The sequence below is a fragment of the Mirounga leonina genome, unplaced genomic scaffold (assembly GCF_011800145.1).
Source record: "Mirounga leonina isolate KUSES-001 unplaced genomic scaffold, KU_Mleo_1.0 Mir_173, whole genome shotgun sequence".
In the NCBI taxonomy this organism is placed as follows: Eukaryota; Metazoa; Chordata; class Mammalia; order Carnivora; family Phocidae; genus Mirounga; species Mirounga leonina.
This window is the reverse complement of record NW_023270447.1, coordinates 17,462,326-17,486,505: the sequence shown is the minus strand read 5'-3', so window position 1 is coordinate 17,486,505 and position 24,180 is coordinate 17,462,326. Positions and strand designations below refer to the sequence as shown.

The window sequence follows — 24,180 nt, the reverse complement described above, 5'->3', positions numbered from 1 at the left end:
AAGAAAAAGGTGAAGGCAAGGGATTCTCTGGTAAAACTGAAGCTATCCCTTCATTATCTCTCAGACCCAGGAGTGTGCTCACTGGTTCTGAGAGGAAGGAGGACAATTGCACAGGAACTCCAGGGTACTAAGTACCTGTAATGTGCCCTAGAAGGGGCTGAACTTCAGGTGAGGATGTGCTGTGAAGAGGGGTTTGGCTAGAGGAAGGCCAGAGCTGGGCCCTCTAACGTGCAGTCTTGGGTGTCTGGATCTAAGAGCTGTACTGCTGATCCTATTACTAGACTTTTAGACTTGACAGTTTTCTCAACCCTACATACCTGCTTCCACAGATGTTATTACTGGTAGCACACTTAGATTAGCATATCTCAAAATATGGTCCACTGACCATCTCCATCAGGATAACCAAAGACGATTATTAAAAATGCAGAATCCATACCCAGATCTAAGGAATCAAAATCCGGAGAGTAAAACATTTTTTTTTTTAAAGTTTATTATTTGTTTAAATAATCTCCACACTCAGCGTGGGGCTCGAACTCACAACCCTGAGATCAAGAGTCACAGGCTGCACTGCCTGAGCCAGCCAGGCGCCCTGAGAGTGAAACAATCTTACAAGCATCTCAGGAGATTGTGATAGCTCGGTTTGAGAAATCACTGTGGTAGATATTCTGTTCAAATCAAATGAGGCTGAGTCAGAAAGGAGTTGATTTACCTGAAATGGTAATTCTTATTCACAATAAAAGTGCTTCTGAACAAAGAACAACTGCCTGTGTGTGTCTGGTATACAGAAATGGATGCAATCTTTCAGTAGTACAACCAACCTGTTCGCAGCCAAATCCACTACCTGGTGGGTGAAACAAGGGGCAGCCTGTTTAAATGCGTTTTCCTGAAACTTTCTCCTGGTATAGGGTAGGACCCAGGAATGTATATGTTCAAAAGACCTGAATAATTTTGATGCACATCCCAGGGTAAGGACCACTACTTAGGCAATGTTTTGTCTGTTTGGTTGGCTTTGTTTGGTATCTCCTTTGAATCAATCATAGGATCAGGAATCTGACAAAAGCTACTGACTCTCTTTCTTGAGAAGTACATATATATACTTTAGCATACCCTTCTGCAGCCCCCTGTCTTTTCTAATTTTTGGTGAAAGACTGTTGGGACATCTTTATGAAGCAACAACAAAACAACTAAACTTTGTGAAATGCCAGTAACACACTCATATCATGAAAAAGATTTAAAAAGTATTATTTTTCTAGGTGAAATTAGACACAGGTTTTAAAGTCACTGAATGTGAATGGAAGTACTTTTGAGATTCACCAAGAAAACAGAGGGACCAGGATTCTTTGGAATTTTAAGCAAAGGGACTCTTCTCTGGTGAATCTTGGGATTTCCCCCAAAGAAGTGTCTCAGCTAGATCATAGTCAACAAACCCTATCCAGGCATTCAGAACTTCCTGCCAGCTCTTTAAGTTCTCCACGCCTAAAGTTTGAGCAGGGAGTCAAATATTTGAAAAAAGCACCTAAGAGATGCTAGGAAAAAAAAAAAAAAGGCAACTAGGAGGAAACAGACTATTGGTGAAAAGAATCTTTAAAAATCATTTATTTCCTCTGAAGAAACTGCATCCATGTGTAAAAAAAACAAAAACAAAAACAAAAAAACCAGAATGCTCTAAAAGAGGTTTCAGACATAAATTTCTCTGACCTGAAAGACATGAGCTTTGAGACTGAAAAAGCCTATCAAGTATCCATCATGATGGATAAAAGTAGACTTATACGATGGTACCTCACAGTGAAATTTCAGGACACTGGGAATAAGAAAAGATAAAGCATCCAGCCAAAAACAAAAACATGTTGTATATAAAAGATTAAGAATCACGATAGGGGTACCTGGATGGCTCAGTCCATTAAGCCTCTGCCTTCGGCTCAGGTCATGATCTCAGGGTCCTGGCTCCCTGCTCAGCAGGGGGCCTGCTTCTCCCTCTCCCTCTGCCCCTCTGCCCTGCTTGTGTGCTCTCTGGCTCTATCTCAAATAAATAAATAAAATCTTAAAAAAAAAAAAAGAATCACAATGATATTAGACTTCTCAACTCTAAAGAGAGTAGAGCAAGGCCTTCAAAATTCTGAGAAAAAATTTCCAACATACATTTAAAAAACTGTAATTACAGGGGATAATTTAGTGGATTCCTGTGTTGTCATCACCTAGCTATTTGGAAGCAAATGAAAAAGGATTTTTATGTTTTTTTCTCTTAATAAATACGATCACATTTATTTTCAATAGCTTTTATTCTGCCACCAGGAATATTTGAGCATGCCTATTATATCCAGCCTTGGCCAGCATGACCATTACATATTTTTCTTCATTATAATATGCACTATTATTGTCACTTGGTTTCTTTGATTACTGCTGGGATGGTTGAGAGTTTCTTTTGTTTTCTTTTTATCCCAGTATAGTTAACATATAGTATTATATTAGTTGCAGGTGTACAATATAGTGATTCAACACTTCCATACATCATCCAATGCTCATCACAAGTGCCCTTTTTAATCCCCATCACCTATTTCACCCATCCTCCTGCTCACCTCCCTCTGTTAACCATCAGTTTGTTCTCTATAGTTTAAGAGTCTATTTCTTGGTTTCTCTCTCTCTTGAAATGCAGTTTTTAGGGCGCCTGGGTGGCTCAGATGGTTATGCGTCTGCCTTCGGCTCAGGTCATGATCTCAGGGTCCTGGGATTGAGTCCCGCATCGGGCTCCCTGCTCCTTGGGAGCCTGCTTCTCCCTCTGCCTTTCTCTCTCGCTCTGTCTCTCATGAATAAAAAAAAAAAAAATCTTTAAAAAAGAAATACAGTTTTTAAATAATGTTAGCCTATTGTACTAGAAGAGGTCTTAGAAAAATATAACACATAATCTAATTCTGGAGTCCTTACTTTTGGGAGAATGTTGATGATGTTTAACAGCACCCTTTGACTTCCTAATTCTCCAGATCAACAATTAATAAACTGTGTTATATATAAGAACCACCTGAGATTTATTTTAAAAATATATAGATTTTTGGGCCCTCCTCTCAGACACCTGGATTCAGCAGGCAGGACTCAGGAATCTGTATTTTAAACAAGTACTCCAGGTAGTTCTTTTTTTTTTTTTTTTTTAAAGATTTTATTCATTCATTTGACAGAGCAAAAGCATAAGCAGGGGGAGCTACAGAGGGAGAGGGAGAAGCAGGCTCCCCACTGAGCAAGGACTCCAATGAGGGGCTTGATCCCAGGACCCTGGGATCATGACCTGAGCTGAAGGGAGAGGCTTAACCAACTGAGCCACCCAGGCGTCCCTCCAGGTAGTTCTGAATAGGATGATCCATAGATCACATTCTGAGAGACACTGCTCTAAATGGGTCATATTTAGGGATTTACTATATCAGGATCATGTTAAGAAAATTTGGTAAGGGTAAATAAATTTGAACTTAAGATGTTCTTGTTAATTTATCCCTGCCATTATCACTGTCATATTTTAAAAATACAATGGCCTAATGTGGACACACAACTAACTTGGGGGGAATAAATGAAAATACAAAGAACTAGAAGGCTAATAAATATTTTAAGATATGACACCTTCACCATCTAGTTTCAAATCTAGTTCCCATGGGGTAAGTGTTTCAGAGGATTCATCACTGAGGAACACCATCCAGTTTTAGACATCTCAACATCTCAGTTTATAACAAAGTGAGAGAACATGTGTGTTTATAAAACAGAGTCAGAGCCTTCTCTCCTCCTCCTCCTATCAAATGTCAACCTTCAAATTCAAACTTTATTCTGAGGATCAGCTTCATATTCAGGTGACAGACTATACCTTTTAAAGGATAACATGTCTAACTTTAGGAGTACAGTTCTAGCTTTACAGCCCTTGATTTTCTTAAAGATTTATTTATTTATTTCATAGGATGGGGAGGAAAGAGGGAGAGAGAAACTCAGCCTCTGTGCTGAGCCTGATGCAGGGCTCCCTCTCAAGACCCCAAGATCAGGACCCAGCCAAAGCCAAGAGCCGGTTGCTTAACCAACTGTGCCACCCAGGCGCCCATAAGCAGCCTGATATTAAAGAGTATATTCTGTATGATTCCATTTAAATAGTTTAAAAAAATAATTTAAAAACAAGAAAAAAAAGGAGAAAAATTTGGAGTTCAGTAATAGATAACACAAAGTTCATTAAACTTACTCTCCTTGCATTTGTGAACATTTGAAAATTTCCATAATAAAAACCATGCACATTAAAAAAATAAGGTCATCAATAAAATCTCTCAAAAACATTTCCAAGTTCATTTGTAGCTGACCATTTGATAAGCAGTTACACTCACCATAACAAAACCCCAAATAATCCAATGACAAAAACCAAAAAAATAAAAACTGCTTCCTTTACATTTTAAAGGTATTTCTTTTTTGTTTTCTGGTATTATTTTGATATTAGTAGTTAAAATATTAGCATTTTAATAATTTTATAGCATATTTAATACACCAATAGGCATAAATATTTTCATAAACTTTAATACTGTATTGATTGACACATACATATATTTGAGTGTATTATTTATGGGTAAGTTTTTTCCAAGTTATAATGAATACTTAAAATCAGCACTGTCTGGACGGCTGCTGTACACACACACTACCACTTCTGTCAGCCTCTCCAGAGGCGGACTGTTTCTTAATCCTTTTTGTATCCTAGAACTCAGTACTCTGACTTGACAAGAGTGGGCACATAAGAAATATGGATGAACTACACTGAAAAGATAACAGGATTCTCGAGAAAGCCCTCCGGTACTAATTATTCATCTCACCCTTTTTGAAGAAGAAGAAGAAGAAGAAGACAGAGGGGAGTGCTAATATATGAGACCCCAATAAATGCACTGTTTCTTACCTGATATGGACTGCTTCATCATGTTAGGCATGAAGAGACACAGTAAAGAAATAAAAACACAGAATTTGTTTAAATAATACTTAAGATATGCTGACATACTCATTACAGCTTAAAAAGCTAACAAAATCTTAACCTCTCACTAGCTTCAAAGAGATTGGATTTTAAGATTTCTCTGCATGTATTCAACAATACTGACCCAAAGAAAGTATTTAGTAATTAGAAAAAGAAAGTGTTAAGATATTATACAACTTATGAAGAATATAGCACAAGAGGCAGTATAGCTAATAAGAAAACAGGAAACTGTCATGTTCATAGTCTGATGAACGTAGGTTTTGACAGGAAATAGCAGAGTTTCTAACTGCATGATAGTAAAAATTCAAACACTAAAAACTAGTATTAAAACTTATTACAGCTATTTCACATAAAGATTATCAGTAAAATTTGAAAGCAGGGAGAAAACCCTGCAGGAATGAATATTCTGAAGGCCCAAAGGACTTCATAATCATTAAAGATACACAAGTATTTAAAAAATTTCTCATTAGTCTACTTCATTAGCTAAACCTCTAGAGGTTAAGATAGAAGTTTCTTTTGTAAAACAGAGAAATGTTATAGCTTTAAAGATTTGTAGCCTTTAAATATAACTTCCTAATAAATAATAGAGAAATCTGTGCTGAGAAATTTGATCACCTGGGCTAGTGTCCATGTGGATAGAGTACACATGTTCTCTATGTGTCTGCTTTCTTCTAGTAATTTTAGAACACTGGTAACTTGAAAAGGTTTGGGTTGATTTTTGCAGTTGATTTTAAAGAGACACAACAGATTATTCTTCCTCAATTTTAATGTGTAGGGGTAATAAAATTAATAATAAACTCATATTTATATGAGGTTTTACAGTTAAAAGTGCTTCCATGCATATTATTTATTTCAAGTTATTTCAAGTTAAGAAAATTTCCCCCGTGTGTGACTGGAGGCTGAATTGTACAGACAACTACCACTTTCTGAGATTCAAAAGAATAAGAAGGGCTGCACTGAATATTCTGAAAGACAATCAGTCCACAACAAAGTGGAAAAAAGTCATCCACACACCAAAAAAACCCCTAACCAAATGAACTTTGATCACTACCAGACAGGGTTTAAACCATTTAAGTGAGTCATGTGATACCAAGCGAACTGCAAAACAGATGCAGTTAAGTTTCCAAGACTGAGTCATATCAGATTATAAAAGCTCCTATTTGTACATTTGGGTTTATATAATCAATCTTTGTAAAACACTGAACTATCCTTGTTAATGCTAAATGTAACATTTCTGTAAGTGATGTATAAGATATAAAATTTTATATGAGAAGATGGACATAAAGTTCAATAATCACAAAGATTTGTATTTCTAAGTTCTAGAGGCTTTGCTTTCTTTCTCCAAAGCATAATCGGTAATTTTGTTGAAATCCTTACATAATAGTTTAATAGTGTTCTCAGTTTTCAAAATGTAAAAGGGAAATGATGTGCTAGATTAATTCTCAATTATCAGCTTCTTTCAAAAATGAATTGGACACATGACAAAGATTAACTAGCCATAAGCACCCAAACCAAAAGATTTCCAGTGAATCAGAACAGGAAACCAATAAAAGCAATCAATTGGAGGTCATGACTTTTTGATCATTGTATTACGTAGACAGGAGCAAAAATTCAGACCTAGGGAGTACTTAAAAGTAGATTAAGTTGAAAAACTCAAGAATTTTTTTGAAATAATACAAAATAGACAATGTTGAAAGTGGTTCTGGCTTTAAGCCAAGTAAATTATTTTTAAAAACCAGATAAAGCACTTAAAATTTAAAAAACATACAGATTCTGTGTTAAATGTATAAAATGCAATAGTTAAAACTCATGCTTTTAAAAGCAAAGAAAATATATGTACCCACAATAATAAGTGAAAAAGGTGGGAAGGAAAGTCTGGCACTGAAGAAATTTATATTGTGCATTTGTTACCAGAGAAGGAGAGAGGGGGAAGAGTTAAGTCATTTAGAAAGAACTCTTAGTCTTTCTATAGTGTATACTTAGATTTATCCAGTATACTACGGCAAACAAAATGAAACTGCTTGGTACTCTTCCTGGCAGCTGACACATCTTGATAAAATTGAAACCATTAACATTATTTAGAAGGTACTATAATGTCAATGGTGATGAGGTTAGGAATATATGAGCTTCTATGTAAATTTATGACCAATTACAGGAAATAAATCACTTCACACTTGTTTCACTCTGAACTTTTAAAGCTACATCAAAGTACATTTCATTTGATTTAACCTTCAGCTGAAGCACTGAAAAAATTCAAATGTTTAGTAAAACATCCTCATCAAAACAAAGTACTTCTTTTCTATCTGGATTGAACCATTAAGAGGAATCATTCTTCTCTAAGCTAAGATCATAGGTTTTCTCAGTCTCTCTTATTCAAATTTTAATCACTTATCTGATAAGGGACTTATATCTAAAGTATATAAAGAACTCTTACAACTCAATTATAAAAAGACAACCCAATTACAAAATGGGCAAAGGATCTGAGTAAATATTTTTCTAAAGAAGATATAGATGGCTAATAAGCATATGACAAGATGCCCAATATCATTAGCCACCAGACCAGGAAAACACAAATCAAAACCAAAATGAGATGACATTCATAGTTACTAGGATGGCTGTAACAAAAAGGAGAGATAATATCAAGTATTGGCAAGCATGTGGAGAAATTGGAACCCTCATACACAGCTGGTAGAAATGTAAAATGGTACAGCTGCTTTGGAAAACAGTATGGCAGTTCTTCAAACGATTAAACAGAGTGACAATATGACCCAGCAATTCCACTAGTAACATTCAAGACAAATGAAAACATATGGTCACAATGAAATTTGTACATTGAATGCTCACAACAGCATCATCTATAAGAGCCAAGAGGTGAAAACAACCCAAATGTCCATCAACCAATAAATGGATAAACAGAATGTGGTATACCCATTTGATACAATATTACAAGGTAATAAAAAGGAATGAAGTACTGATACATGCTACAACATGAATGAACCTCGAAAACATTATGCTAATAAAGAAACCAGTCACAGATGACCATATATTGTATAATTCCATTTACATGAAATGTCCAGAATCGGGAAATTTGTAGAGCCAGAAAGTAGATCAGTGGTTGCCTAGGGCTGGGGGAAGGGAGCATGGGGGAAATGAGGAATGACTGCTAATGGGAGTGGTATTAGTTTTTGGAGTGATAAAAACATTCTAAAATTGTGATAATGGCTGCACAACTCTGTGAATATACTAAAAATTACTGAATTGTACACTTAAAATGGATGAACTGTACTATATGTGAATTATATCTCAAATAAACCTATTTTAAATATATACATTTTGTGGGTATGTTTCCAATGGAGATTTGCCACATTGAAAATAAATAATTTTCTATTTAGGAAATGTAGAAAATCTGATTTAAAAAAATTCACCAACAATGTTTAATCTTCAACATCCAATTTTTTCCTCAAGAGAAAAAATGAAGTGGTGGCTACCTTCTCCAGCTTCATTTTAATAGGCAGAAAATATTTGCAGTAAAAATATTCTGCTTTAGACAGAAGTATTAAGTAAAAGATGAATGCATTTGTAACATTCAGTTTTTTCCAGAAACTAAAATTAACTCCTGATGGAAAAATAATTTTAAAAATACATAATATACATGTATAGCCACAGACTTACACTATTTTGTCACTGAACACAAAATGAGTTTTCAAACAGAAAAGGTTAGTATCCCTCTCTTCCTCATTCTGGGGTGCTCATAGGCTGCTTAGTTAAGATTGGGCACTTGTAAACCACATGACCTCATGAATGCTATCTTATCATATCACAGGTTCCTCAGACTGACCACAACAACTTAAATCAGACAGGCAGCAAAGTAGCACTAAGTCTTGACACATATTATTGGTATGACATTTTAGCTGTCCAGTTCGTGGGGAGTGAAAATCTGATTATCTCAAGTCCAACTGCATCTGTGAGATAGGGTCCATGAAAGGCACATGATTTACTGCACTAAAGACTTCCAACCACAATTTAAAATTTTTAGTTTTTGTAAATCTGAGGGAGCTAGCTCATCTTTTATCAATTCTCCTTTAGTTGACACTTAGTTAAGTTTGTAGAACACATTTACAAACATTCCTAGTTTGAAAAACTGTCAATACAATGTTTTTGTTTCTTTTAAAAACTAGCATTTTAAAACTGAATTACTTGTTGCAAAAGAAAACAAGGTTTTAAAAATGATTGGCTATATTTCAAAATCTTGGCATAGCTGAAGAAACTGGACTTTTAGATTTAAGAATATATAACACTAAAAAACAAGTGTGAAGTATTGGGTAGCTTGAATAATAGGAAGAGAATATCTAAATTAAACTGAATAGATTCAAACTCACTCTCAAATGCACTGTTTGGGCCAAGGTCTTAAAGAGAATATAATTCAAAGCATAATCAAGGAAGAAGACTCTATTTTATGGATTTCCTCTCGTTTGATTAAGAAAGCTTTACCCTCAGCCATCAGATCAATCTCTCTGAAAGCTATTTTCAGAACCACACACGACAAACTGATCAGGCTAAGCCTCTGGTTTCAGAAGTGTCCGTCTCTACTGATTTCCCTGTTATTTTTATAGCTGCTCCTTCTCTCTCTCTTGAGCTCGTTATTTGCCTCCAAACCTTTGCATATGATGGCCTCTCTACCTAAATACTCTTCTACTCTCCTTTTTCTGGCTATCTTCTTTTTTTTTATTATTATTATGTTATGTTAATCACCATACAGTACATCATTAGTTTTTGATGTAGTGTTCCATGATTCATTATTTGCGTATAGCACCCAGTGCTCCATGCAGAACGTGCCCTCTTTAATACCCATCACCAGGCTAACCCATCCTCCCACCCCCCACCCCCCTCCCCTCTAGAACCCTCAGTTTGTTTTTCAAAGAGTCCATCATCTCATGGTTTGTCTCCCCCTCCAATTCCCCCCCCTTCATTCTTCCCCTCCTGCTATCCTCTTCTTCTTCTTTTTTTTTTTTTTTAACATATAATGTATTATTTGTTTCAGAGGTACAGATCTGTGATTCAACAGTCTTGCATGTCCTGGCTATCTTCTATTCCTCCTTCGACATAGTTTAGGTAGCTCCACGCCCAGAGACTTTGGACACATTTCTAGGCCACGGTGCCACGTGGTTCTACCACAGCACTGTCCATACAGACTGTTCTCCCTACCAGTCTGAATTCCTTCACAATTGGGACAATGACTTCTAGATAACTAGCCCAGGATGGGGATGGAAAGCACTTTAAAGATTATTTAGCATGACTTCTTTAGGATGCAGTAAATGAGACAAGGCCTGAGGCATGCTTGGGAGCTAAATGATATCCAAATGCTCACTGACTGAATGAATATATGAAGTAAATTGGCATCCTAAGGGCACACAGTTAATCAGTGGTAGAACTAGGCCTAGAATTCAGGTCTCCTGACTCTAAGCTCAATGTTCCAAAACTGATAGTTTCTCAACCATGTGTAGTAAGTTCTTTTTGGAGAACAAAGACACAAAATTCAGAAACAAAACTAAACATCAAATTAAAAAAACAAACAAAATAATCCGGAACTGTTATTAAGAATTTGATAAATTACACATATATCTATAATTTTTCCTCTCTTCTCCCTTTTATGGATGTGTTTAGAAATACTGGCATGATAATGAACGGAGAAAGTAAGAGTTAGATGAAGAGTAGGGATAATTAGTTTTTTTTTTTTTAAGTTGGCTCCCATCCAGCTGGAGCCCAACAGAGGGCTTGAACTCATGACCCTGAGATCAAGACCTGAGCTGAGATCAAGAGTTAGACGCTTAACCAACTGAGCCACCCAGGAGCCCCAGGATAATCAGGATAATCAGCTTTTGAATAAGTGAAAAAATTTAAAAATGAATACACAAGTCTTGAAACCTGAGTATACGAGTAAGTTCACTGGACTTTAAAACTGTAGCTCATTTGGTTGCTCACATCAGGCTGAATGAAATCTTTAAGCATATCCTATTAGTTTCACTTAAATGTTAACAAGTACATCTAATTCTGTAGTCATGTTAAAATCTTACTGGTATTGGGGCGCCTGGGTGGCTCAGTTGGTTAAGCGACTGCCTTCAGCTCAGGTCATGATCCTGGAGTCCCGGGATCGAGTTCCGCATCGGGCTCCCTGCTCAGCGGGGGGTCTGCTTCTCCCTCTGACTCTCTTCCCTCTCGTGCTCTCTGTCTCTCATTCTCTCTCAAATAAATAAATAAAATCTTTAAAAAAAAAAAATCTTATTGGTATTATACATATTACTGAAATGTTTTTTTTTTAATTATATGGTTTATTTGTGTGTGGTCTAAGTCAACTATTAACCATGTAATTCATTGCAGGGGAGAGAGACAATCTTAAGTAGGATCCACGCCCAGTGCTGAGCCCAATACCGGGTTCAATCTCACAACCCGGAGATCATGACCTGAGCTGAAATGAAAAATCGGAGGCTTAACTGACTGAGCCACCGAGGTACGCCTGAAATAGTTTTAAGCATTTGTATCTTATTTTTCTCATGTCTAAGATAGAAGAATATGCTATTAGATGGTGTTTTCATGGGAATGCTAATGGAATAAGTCTCTTCTATCCTTAGTCAATGAAATCTATTTAAGAACTGCTTTATAAGCAACTAAAAAACCTGTCACTACAGGTGTTATAGTTAGTTCTAGTTTCTTTAAGAAATGCTTATTATTGGGGCACTTAGGGCACTTAGGTGGCTCAGTTGGTTAAGTGGCCAACTCTTGATTTCAGCTCAGGTCATGATCTCAGGGTCCTGGGATCAAGCCCTGAGTCGGGTTCCACGTTCAGTGAGGAATCTGCTTAAGGATTTTCCCTCTTCCTCTTCCTCTGCCCCTCCCCTCATTTGCCCTCTCCCACTCTCTATCTCCCTAAAATCAATCAATATTAAAAAAAAAGAAAAAAGGAAACGCTTATTATCATCTGCCTTTACTTCTCATAACCTAAGTGGTATCTGACATCCAGTTTCCCTTAAGTGGTTTTTTATGACTTCCATTTCCAATCTAATTGTTGGAACCACTTATTAAGCAATTTATAGATTAGTACTAATAGACATTGTCTCACTACAATGCATTTGAAAATCTAGCTATTCTCGTTTACTGTAAAGTACTATTTAAAAACTTGCCACTTAGTGGGGCGCCTGGGTGGCTCAGTCGGTTAAGCATCTGCCTTCGGCTCAGGTCATGATCCCAGGGTCCTGGGGGGGATCGAGCCCTGCATCGGGCTCCCTGCTCGGCAAGGAGCCTGCTTCTCCCTCTCCTCCCCGCTCCTGCTTGCTTGTGCTATTGCTATCTTTGTGTCTCTCTCTCTCAAATAAATAAATAAAATCTTAAAAAAAACCCCAAAAACCAAAAACCAAAAATAACCTTGCCACTTAGTACCAGAAAACACAGAAGTGCTCAAAGACTAATGGGGTTGTAGAAAAAATAGATACTAGTTGAAGAAAGAAGAGAAAAGAAAAGAAAAGAAAAGAAAAGAAAAGAAAAGAAAAGAGCAAGAGAGAGAGAAAAAAAGATAGAGATACTTGAAAGAGTTTCTACTGGTCAGATTCAGGACAATTTGAATACCAAGAGAACTGACTGAATCCATGAGTTCATAGCACTGTGTTAGGATTTTTGAAAGACTCTAAGAAATATAAGGCTGAATAAGGCACAATCTTTGCCATCAAGGAACTCACAGTTTAGCTTGTCCCTAAGCATCAAGGACAGTACAACAACTCTTAATCAAAATAAACAAAATTATGTGCTGTGTTATCTCCCATTTCTGAACTATTAAGTACTCACTATCAGTATCAACCATACAGTCTTTGTTAAATTAACTGTTCCACTTTTCCCCTTCAGATTGTAAATTCCTTGAGAGTAAGACTACACTGTACTTTGCATAGCATCTGGCACAATATCAGAAAAATATCCCATCTGACACAGCTTTGTATCCAAGTCTGACTTTACAATTCTAACTGGTCTTGTTCCTTGGCCAGTGGAACATTGTCTCTTAAGGTTATTTATTTGGCCCTTTAATTCTGAGTACCAGATTCAAATCCCTCATTTCTGATTGATTCTATAGTCTCTAAATTGGCTGTTTACCCAGATTTCATCCTAAAAATCTCTTAACTCTTTTGAGGCTTATCCTTCCCTAGTCAATACCCCTAAGAGGCTTCTTTCCTGGGTATCTCATCCTCTCTAGGGTCTAATTCCCTTTCTTACTTTGTTTTTTATTTTTAATTTTCCTTTTTTAAGTGATTTCATTATCTCACCTTACCGTCCTCTACCAGACCCATCTTTTTTGTCATGTTTGAGGATTCAACTCTAGTTCTTCAATGAAATTGTCATCATCAGAAACACATATTTTCATCAGCAAATTTAAACATCTTTTTTTACCTATAGTAGGAATAGGATACATGCATAGAGGCATGTAATTGGGTCGAACACCACCCCCTTCTATGAATACAGCATAAAACTGGAAAGTGGTCTAAAAGTCTTGAATAAAAAGTAAGGTACCCTGTGCACCCTGATGTTTATAGCAGCAATGTCCACAATAGCCAAACTGTGGAAAGAGCCAAGATGTCCATCGACAGATGAATGGATAAAGAAGATGTGGTATATATACACAATGGAATATTATGCAGCCATCAAAAGGAATGAGATCTTGCCATTTGCAACGACGTGGATGGAACTGGAGGGTATTATGTTGAGTGAAATAAGTCAAAGAGAAAGACATGTATCATATGATCTCACTGATATGAGGAATTCTTAATTGCAGGAAACAAACTGAGGGTTGCTGGAGTGGGGGGTGGGGTGGGAGGGATGGGGTGACTGGGTGATAGACACTGGGGAGGGTATGTGCTCTGGTAAGCGCTGTGAATTGTGCAAGACTGTTGAATCTCAGATCTGTACCTCTGAAACAAACAATGCAATATATGTTAAGAAAAAAAGAAGAAGAAGAAGGTAGGGGAGGGGAAGAATGAAGCGGGGGAAATCGGAGGGGTAGACGAACCATGAGAGACGATGGACTCTGAAAAACAAACTGAGGGTTCTAGAGGGGAGGGGGGGGGGTTAGCCTGGTGGTGGGTATTGAGGAGGGCACATTCTGCATGGAGCACTGGGTGTTATGCACAAACAATGAATCATGGATCACTACATCTAAAACTAATGATGTAATGTATGGGGATTAACATAAGAATAAAAAAAATTAAAAAATTAAAAAAGTAAGGTACCCTGCGTGGGATTATTATAGTTTTTTCTCTGTGTTATATATTCTTTTTGGAGGCAAAGAATAAATGGAAAGATGTACAGCCTTGGAGATTTTAAAAAATTAATCTAGAAACAATTCCTGGAAGTTTGGTCACAACTTAAATAATAAACTCTTGCAACAGAATGTATTGAATAGCTGATCTGATTTATGTCCTTGGGTAAACTTGTATTTCTTAAATAATAGGTATATATGAAATTGGGTTAACTATTTTTATCTAGTTCTATGTTTCTGGGAATGTCAAATTTGGCTAGAAAATCTCAGTTGCCTCTGTTTTCAGAAAATCATCTGATATTTAAAAGTTAAGATTTTAGTAGCACCTACTGGAAACTGAGGCAGAATCTAAAGGGTCAAGTCACATCAATTCTCCAGTTTCAGATGGAAGAGAAATCCAGAAACTGATGCTGGAAGAAAAGTAAAGAATACTAGGTGGTAGTAAAGTTCTACTAACCAGACATTAGGTTCCCATCTGAAAGAAGTAATTAATTTAATTAAACCATTGTGGAACTCCTCCTACATCTCACATGTGACAGTTCAGTGAGTCGGCAGGACTGTGGCAGGGCAGAGGGATGTAGCAGATCAGTCCGAATGCCTGGGCAGTAGTTCCGTCTCTGCCACCAACTAGCTGTGTAACTTCGGGTAAGTCCCTTAACTCTTATGCCCTCAGCTTCCTCATTTAGCAAGTGAAAAACTAGATAAACTTTAAGAACATGTCTGGCTTAAAAAAATGTGAATCTGAAATCTCAGCTTTATGTCTTCTACACAGTGATATTATTGTAGACATTAAATATTGTACACTGTACAGTTTTATCTTATGACTTCAAATAAGATAAACTAATTATCTGAGATTAAATGGAACATATAAGAGGAATAGGAATAACAACCCCCATTTAAAGAAGTCATTAAGAATGGATTTTTAATCTATAAATGGAGGTTGTAAATTTTAAAAACAGTGCTAAACATTTTTTAAAAGATTTTATTTATTTATTTGAAAGAGCGAGCACAAGCAGGGGGAGTAGCAGGCTCCCATGGAGCAGGGAGCCCGATACAGGACTTGATCCCAGGACCCCGGATCATGACCTGAGCCAGAGGCAGACACTTAAACGACTGAGCCACCCAGGTGCCCAGAGCTAAACATTTAATTTGAAGAGCCTTTTTTTTTTTTTAATTTTATTTATTTCTCAGAGAGAGAGAGAGCACAAGCAGGGGGAGCGGCAGGCAGAGGGAGAAGCAGACTCCCCACTGAGCAGGGAGCCTGATGTGGGGCTCCAGCCGAGGACCCTGGGATCATGACCTGAGCCGAAGGCAGATGCTTAATCAACTGAGCCACCCGGGTGTCCCTAATTTGAAGAGCCTTAAAGCAATTTCCATAGGAGTACAAATATGATCTCTCATTATCTACATAAGACCTTTTGGCAGCAGAAAAAAACCAATTTTCCTGTAGTGAGGCTTTTGTGAGCTCCTGCATGATACTTTACATTGCTTTAACTAGAGAAAAAACAAATTTAAGGGAATATGTTTTTTTATTAAGAAGTTGCCACATTGGGAAACTGGACACTTTTTACTGTAACAATATGCATGAAAGCTTATAACTCCATGTATTGAAACTTTTTTAAACAATAATTCTAAAATTAAGATTCAATTATCAACAGACATCAATACAAAAGATTATTTCTGCCTCCACCAGTACACTGTCACTATCAATGCAGTTTGTAAAAATGTCAATTCTTTTTTAGGTTATCCTCTGTGAACTAGGTAATATACTTGGGGTTTTGCAAGATTTAAAAGGAAATAAAGACTGGTAGAAACAGTCAATACAGAATAAGCATACAGTTAAAAAACCAAAAATATTACTATTCAGTTTGAAATAAAGAGAAAAAAATAGCTGCCAATAATTAGAGCCAAATTACTAAGTTCTTTTCTACCGTTAATATTCTGATTTTAATGCTAGATGAAGATCAATGTTAAATGAATCTTTAAGCTCCTTTAAAAAAATTCAAGTTCGGGGCACCTGGTGGCTCAGGTGGGTTAAAGCGTCAGCCTTGGCTCAGGTCATGATCCTGAGATCAAGCCCCGCCTGGGGCTCTGCTTCTCCCTCTCCTCTCTGTTTGTGCTCTCTCTTGCTATCTCTATCTCTCTCAAATAAATAAAATCTTAAAAATAAAATAAAATATATTCAAGTTCAAGTGATTTTATTAACTACTTTTAAACTGGGAATGTAGAACAAGGGAAAAAAGATTCACAGTTACAAAAGGGTAGTCTGTCATTTGATTCCGAAAGTTCCTCATTTCAAAAATTCTAGTTTAATAACAAGTCAGTATACACATTAAATATACTAATAATGGACAGGGCATTCAAAATACTTTTTGGTAGATATTTTACTAAATCTATAGCTCAAGCATACATAAACAGTTATCAGAATTTAAAAGAGTACTTACGTATAAATATTTTCTAAGTCAAACTTCAGAATGGGCTTTCTTTAGATTTCCTTTTATTTATTCAAACTCCTAATTTTGTATTTGGCTGGTAGAAATAAAAGAAGATTCTTGGGGCACCTGGGTGGCTCAGTTGTTAAGCGTCCGCCTTCAGCTCAGGTCATGATCCCAGGGTCCTGGGATTGAGCCCCGCATCGGGCTCCCTGCCCGGCGGGGAGCCTGCTTCTCCCTCCCCCACTCCCCCTGCTTGTGTTCCCTCTCTCACTGTGTTTCTGTCAAATAAATAAATAAAATCTTTAAAAAAAAAAAAAAGAAGATTCTTGGAACATATGATAACTTAAAAAACTGTCTCCTCAACAAAGAAAACAGGATGACAGAAGACCTGGGTAACTGGGAATGAGCACAAAGGCTATCCTTAAAATGAAAGTTGGCTTCATCTACCTGGGTTGTATGTTATTTATAGCATCCTATAATAGTGTTTTATGTTGCTTTGTTTTTTGGACAGCTTTGTCCTGAAACAGCTTACATTTCTTTAAGTTCTTCAGGAAGGGGGGGGTCTCAGTACTTGTTCAGTGACAATTCCTCTTGTCAAGTTTTTTTCATAAATCATCCATCATTGTCTGATAAATGGTAAAAAAAAAAATGCTGAAGATATCTTTCCTAATACATTCATTCTTCAGCAGGACCAGGGAAGTTTATAATCTAATTAAAATAACTATGTTGAGGGTGCCTGGGTGGCTCAGATGGCTAAGCGTCTGCCTTCAGCTCAGGTCATGATCCCAGGGTCCTGGGATCGAGTCTTGCATCAGGCTTCCTGCTAGGCGGGGAGCCTGCTTCTCCCTCTGCCTCTCTCTCTCTCTGACTCTCATGAATAAATAAATAAAACATTAAAAAAAATAACTATGTTGAAATGCTCCCTTCTTGAAATTCCCCTTTCTGGGGCTCCTGTATCCACAGTCGCTTGTTTCCCCCCTATCCCACTGGTAGTTTTGATCTCCTTTATTGGCTCTCTTGATCTTATAGGTCAGGAGTGCCACAAATTTGCTCCTAGAACCCCTTCCCTTTACCTATGAATAAGATTTATATGCCAATAACTACTATACCTATTTTTAGCCCCAACATCTTTTTAGAACCTCATACATATCCATTGACCACCTCGTATTTTCATTTTAATGTTCAATAGGAATCTCAATTTTAACATAAACTGTAAAACAGAGCTCTTGATATTCTACCCTTCCCAAGTTCAGTAAATGGCACCAATCACTCAGATGTCAAGCCAAAAATCTCTGGAGTCACTGACTGTTTTATCTTATGTCCCTCATGCAATCCATCAGCAAGTTCTCAACCTCTAAAACTTATCTTTAATACATTCCACTTCTTCCATCCTTCTAAGCCACCTTTGCTCTTACCTAGACTATATTAACAGCCTCCATTTTCCTGTTTCTAGTCTTGCTCTCCTACAATCAATTCACCATATAGCAGGCAGGACAAATCAGATCACATCACTCTTTGCTTAAAACCATCCAAAGGCTTCCCACTGAACCAAGAATAAACCACAGTCTATTTATCCTGGCAAAAAAGCACTATATAGGATTTGACCTCAACTATCTCTTTAATCTTATCTCATACCATTTTTTTCCCCACCCTCCACTATACTGTACCCGCCACATTAGTATGATTTCTCATGAAGTCCACTACATTCCCCCCAAGGTCTTTGTGCTAGTTGTTTCTTCTGCCTGGAATGTTCTTTCCACTGATTTTTTTTTTTTTTTTATGATTTTATTTATTTGACAGAGAGAGACACAGCGAGAGAGGGAACCCAAGCAGGGGGAGTGGGAGCGGGAGAAGCAGACTTCCTGCTGAGCAGAGAGCCTGATGTAGGGCTTGATCCCAGGACCCTGGGATCATAACCTGAGCCAAAGGCAGACGCTTAACGACTGAGCCACCCAGGCGCCCCTCCACTGATTTGTGCACATCAGGAAGCTTCTTAGCATTCCTATCACAGCTTTTATGTTACCTTATTAGCAAAGCCTTTTGAAATCATTTATTTGTTAAATTCTTTTTCCCATGGAGTATCTATTACAGGGCAACGTTGTTCTAGGTGCTGGGGGAAAAGTTACCCAAGTACACATTAAAACCATAATGGGAAACCTCTTCCCAGACAAAGAATGACTAAAATTAGATAAAGACAGACAATCCTACATGTTGATGAGGATGTAGAATAAGAACTGTCTTCAATGCTCATGGAGTGTAAAATGGCATAATCACTTGCAGCAATGTTCTTAACAGACCAAACTGGAAATAATTCTAATGTTCACCAACAAAAAGATAAATAAATTGTAGTATATTTATACAAAGGAAAATTACACAGTGATGAGAATGAATAACCTATAGCAACAACATGATTAAATTTCACAATTTAAAGCCAAAGAAGCAAGACACAAAATATATACTATAAGCAGCCATTTATATAAAATTCAAAAACCTAAACTATTGTATTAAAGTTGAGATCATGGTTATCTTTGAAGAGGAGGGAGTGAGTAGTGGTTGCAAGAGAGTATATATGGGGCTTTGAGTCTATTTCTTGGACCTGGGTGGAAGTTACATGGGTGTGATCACTTTGTGATAATTTATTGAGCTCTAAACTTGTCACCTGAGCACTTTCCGCCATGTTGTACTTCTATCAAAAGTCTTTAAAGAGTTTGTTCTTTAAATTGTTCAATTTTTATGATTATGAACACATTCTACTATAGAATATTAAGGATAACAGCTGGTCTATAATAGTTGATCATACTCGAAGGTTTCGTTCACAGATAAGCAATGAAGAAACTGTTGTTTGATCTCACCATCAGAAATAGTTGTGGCTCTCCTAACAATTGGTCTGTTTTCATTATACATTCTCTCTGACATATTTAAAGTGACTAGGTTTCCCCCTTTTTTGTGTTGACTGCTGAAAACCTTAGAGCCAAGCTTGAGGTCCACTTATAAGAAATAGATACTCTTGTGGTATGCATTTTTGTATGGGTCTTATTCATGGCTTCGTATTACACTCCTACAGTTTTCTTTCCTTTGTCTCACAAAATGTCTGCATCATTTACAAACTTGTTTCATTATGTCTAGAACAAGGCAGGGTATTTATTAATGAACAAAAATGCTCTAAAGGTTTTTTTTCTTTCTTTTAAAAAAAAGTATAGTTTGTTTTGGTTTTACTTCATTCTAAGTTTAATACATCGCAGTCAAATGAAAGTCCTGCTTCAAGCTTCTGCTACTTATTGATCATGTGACTGTGGACATGTTATTTAGCCTCTCTGAGACTATAAAATGGGAATAATAATTTTCACAGGATAATTGTGAAGATTAAAATAATCATCCAAAGTATCTACACCCAGTTTAGCAACTACCATTAGAAAGCTTAATGAAAAAAGGGAAAACTTCCTCTATGTAGAAAACTTACTAAGCAAATAGGACCAGAATTACTTTTGTGAGATTTTAAGGACATAAAGCATATTAAAACTAATATGACATTATAAAAATTCAGCAAAGCTGTTTAATAAAAAAGTATTTAATTTTTAGCATAAATGAATTATCTTTAGACTGGAATAAATTTACCTATTCCTACAACATCCACCAGAACATATCACATCAAGAACAAGTGAAAACATAACCTATATCCAAAAACATTTTCAAATCAGCTGTTTAGTATGCATTTTCCTATAAAATAATACTGTAAATGGCAGCAAGGCTCCAAAGGGCCCAGAGAAGCCTAGTCAACTGGTAAGTTGGCTGAACCATAAAATTATACTTCTCAGTATGTCTATACCTACATGAGTCCTGAGTATATTTCTTTTAGCTTCTAAATGAGAATAACTTTCTACTTTCTTCTAGCTCCCTTTCCCAGCATTTAGAAAATAGTCATTGCCTTCAGTGGTCAGTAGCTATAAGAAGACAGACCTATGTTGCAAAGTACATGGCTTATTCATTCCTAGAACCTACAATTTTGGTTTATGTATCTGACTTACATGTTCCTGATGCCCAATCTGCGTGACAAATTTCTTCTCATTTTTCAAAACCCAACCCAGATGCTGTTACCATTTTATTCCTATATGTTTCAAAGGAGGCATAGCATATGGTAGTTAAGTGCATGAATGGGCTTGGAGTCCTATAGTCTGAACTAACATCCTACTTCTACTACTAACTACTGTATGACCATGGGGAGTTATTTAATACCCCAGAACCTTAGTTTTATTACATGTAAAACATGAATAATAATGATGCTACCTACTTCAAGGAATGTTGTGAAGAAACAATGTAAGTATAACATTTAGGACAGTGTCTGGCACAGAGTGACTATTAAATGAATGGTAACCACTATAATGTAATATTTTTCATTATGTATTACAATTCGTTTATTTGTATACCGGTCTCTGCTGTTAGTCTGTGAGCCCCTTGAGGGACTGTTTCAATCTTTATTTGTAGTTCTAAACACAGTGCCTAGGAGGTGCTATGATGATAGATGTTTGGAAGGGCAGGAGGTGGGGAAGATGGAATAAGGAAAGACTTGAACTGGGATCCAGTTTCTTTTCTATGTATGCCATGAGGACAGGATGTACAGATACAGGAGGATTTAACCAAGGCTCTTGCCAGATCTGGGGCAGCAAGGGTTTCCGCAGTGGCTTCTATGAAGGTCTTGGCAGGGTATGAGAGGTTCCAAGTTAAAACATTCCTATGTGAAGTAGGTAAAATTAGGAGCATAATTAGTTAGGTGGTGACAGCAGGAACTGCAGGGGTTGGGAGTCAGAGAAGGCACTTGGATGGATCACAGTAAACTGCAGGAAGTGAAGATAAATCTCCATTTGCTATGCTAACAGGGAAGGAGAGGGAGCTCCCACGGCTAGGTCAACTGAAGAATTCACTTACTGGATGTATGCAAATTAATGTTTCAGGGAGGAACAACATAGTTAAAATACTGTCATTAATTGCCATTCTTTAAATTTTTAAATATTGATGACATGTTTTCTAATCTAATGTCTGTAAACAGCACAGAAAAGGATAGGCCAAATTTGATTCAATCCTGGCTCAACCATTTACTGCTTGTATAACCCCGGCAAGTTACTTAATTATTGTGAGTCTGTTTTCATATTTATTCAACTGAGAATACTACCATCATGTGGGATTATTATGAGGGTTAATAATAATAAATATGAAGTATCTGACACAATGCTTGACCAATAGAGGGTACTCAATAAATAGTAACTACTATTGTTATTTTATAGATCTGCAGTTTCTGTCAACATTTCCCTCAGCATTTTGAGAAGTATAAAAATCAGCTAGTAGAGTGACTACTAACAGTCACATGTTCACATATAACATTAATATTTGAAAGTTAATTTTATGGTGAAAGCTAAAGATTCTGGCAAACTAACACACAAGGCAAAAATTAATTTGGAGAGATTAGACTGACTTTGGTTACAGGCTTTTTTCCTCATTGTGAAGTGCTATAGCACAAGAATGAAAATCACTAGAGTAATAAAGTGATACCTTATGTAACCCTCTTAAGAAGCTGGTCCAACCAATAGTAATGTGTATAGTCAGTGCACTCGTAACTATTACCTTGGTTTAAAATTTCACTTGTTTTCACTTAACCTTTCTTTAGTTGTAAAACTTTGAAACAGGTGAATGTATTAAAATCTGCTCCGAAAACATAATGAAAAGGAACCTTTAACTGAAGACCTATAATGGTTTCATTTTATCTAGTAAATTTAATCTCTTCTAGCTTTGAAGATTCACCATAAGCTGGTTCTATTCAATCTGCCCTTACCTCCCACAACTTAATCACATTAATTCTTAATCGAGTCTGGCCTCTAAATCCCACACCCATGCTGGCTCACTCTCACCTCTGCACTCTTGTGTGGTCCCCAGCTGCACTATACTCACCCTCTTCTCTACACATTTTCTCACTGGGGCCTGCTTAAGCCCAGGACCTGCGTACTTTGAATAACACAATTAGCATCTCATCACAAACTGTTCTAGTTTGTAATTTACACAATATAGCTCTTTATTTTAACGGTAGAAAATTTTACTCAATTAATTTTCTTTCCATGTTTGTGCAAGACAAACAATTACTTTCACAGGCCACACAAAAAAAGTGACATTAAAGTGAGACCTCTCATGAACTGTTTTCTGCCAGTCCTGATGAGGAGATTATCATTATTTTTAGTTAAGGTACATGACAGGCAAAATTAATGTTGGCTGATTTTTAGACGAGTCTTGGAAATAAAGTCAATCCCTATACAATTTTCTTAATTCAGCAACATTAAAGCTTTCTAATCACTCTAAGTCAAAATTATAAAGGGAAGATGGCTTTATTTTAGTCAAAATTTCCTTTTGAGAAAAGCTTTTGAACACAAGGAATAATTCCTAGGGTTCTCAAAACAATAAGAATTTCCAGAACATCTTATTTGTAACTTGTTCTTTCACACATGGCTATTAGATCAGAAGAGATTATAAAAACTGTACACAAATAGGTAAAGATTATACACAATCTTGAATCCCTTAAATGCCATCATGGTTGAACATCAGAGGAATGACCCCCCAAATTTCAGGATAAGTTAAATTAAACCACATTTAAGATTTATCATTTTTGTTAATGTTTTGTTTCTCCATTCAGAATTTACTTAGATTGACTACCTCCAGGAGGTATTACCCAAAACACTCAGACCTTAACTGAAGGGTGTAATACCAGGAAAGAGTAATGTCCAAACTTTTTCCTTTGAGGTTTAAATTAATTTAGTGGTCAAAATGAGTTTCTTTCTTAACAAATGAGGTTATGTTACCTACCCAAATCTTTTCAATGTGAATAAACCTTATTGTACAAATAATTCAAGATAAGAAACATGCTTTTATATTCATGTTTAGATAAGTACTTATCATTAGAAAATAATAAAGGACAAGGAAATTGACCTAGAGCTACATTAACAAAAAGTATCCCTCTAATCAAACACATTAATTTAAATTACTTAGTAGAGTACTTAATAATACTATCTGAAAGTTTCATGAATCGAATCTCACAGATTCAAGGTACTGCCAGTTTAAAAAGTGTTTAGATACTAAGAAATCTGTTAACTGATATTAGGCAAGTATCCTTTTTTGCAATCTCAGTAACACCACCATGAAGGGAGTAAGAAGACAAGAGTAAAAAGACTTCCCTCTATCCACAACGGTAAATAACACTGATCTATTTTAAAGGTATAAAGAAAACTTTAGTTTAATTGAAGTAACTTATGACACCTGGACAAACTATCAAAGATTTTTAGATCACAATAAAAAAAAAATTTGCCATGCAAATATTAATTGAGCATTTTAGATCATGATAAAAAGGTTTGAGGAAAATTAATTCTCAGTATTGGAACAGAACAATTCTTACTAAAAAGACAATTTTCTAAAGTATTATTAATCATAAACAGGGATTCATA

The 24,180-nt window shown here is 36.4% G+C and overlaps 1 protein-coding gene across 3 annotated transcripts in view; it reads right to left on the bottom strand.

Moving 5' to 3' along the window:
- The window catches only part of EVI5 (ecotropic viral integration site 5), a 200,943-nt gene that overhangs the window by 6,549 nt on the left and 170,214 nt on the right, over positions 1 to 24,180 (bottom strand). The gene's annotated exons all lie outside the window — the stretch shown is intronic.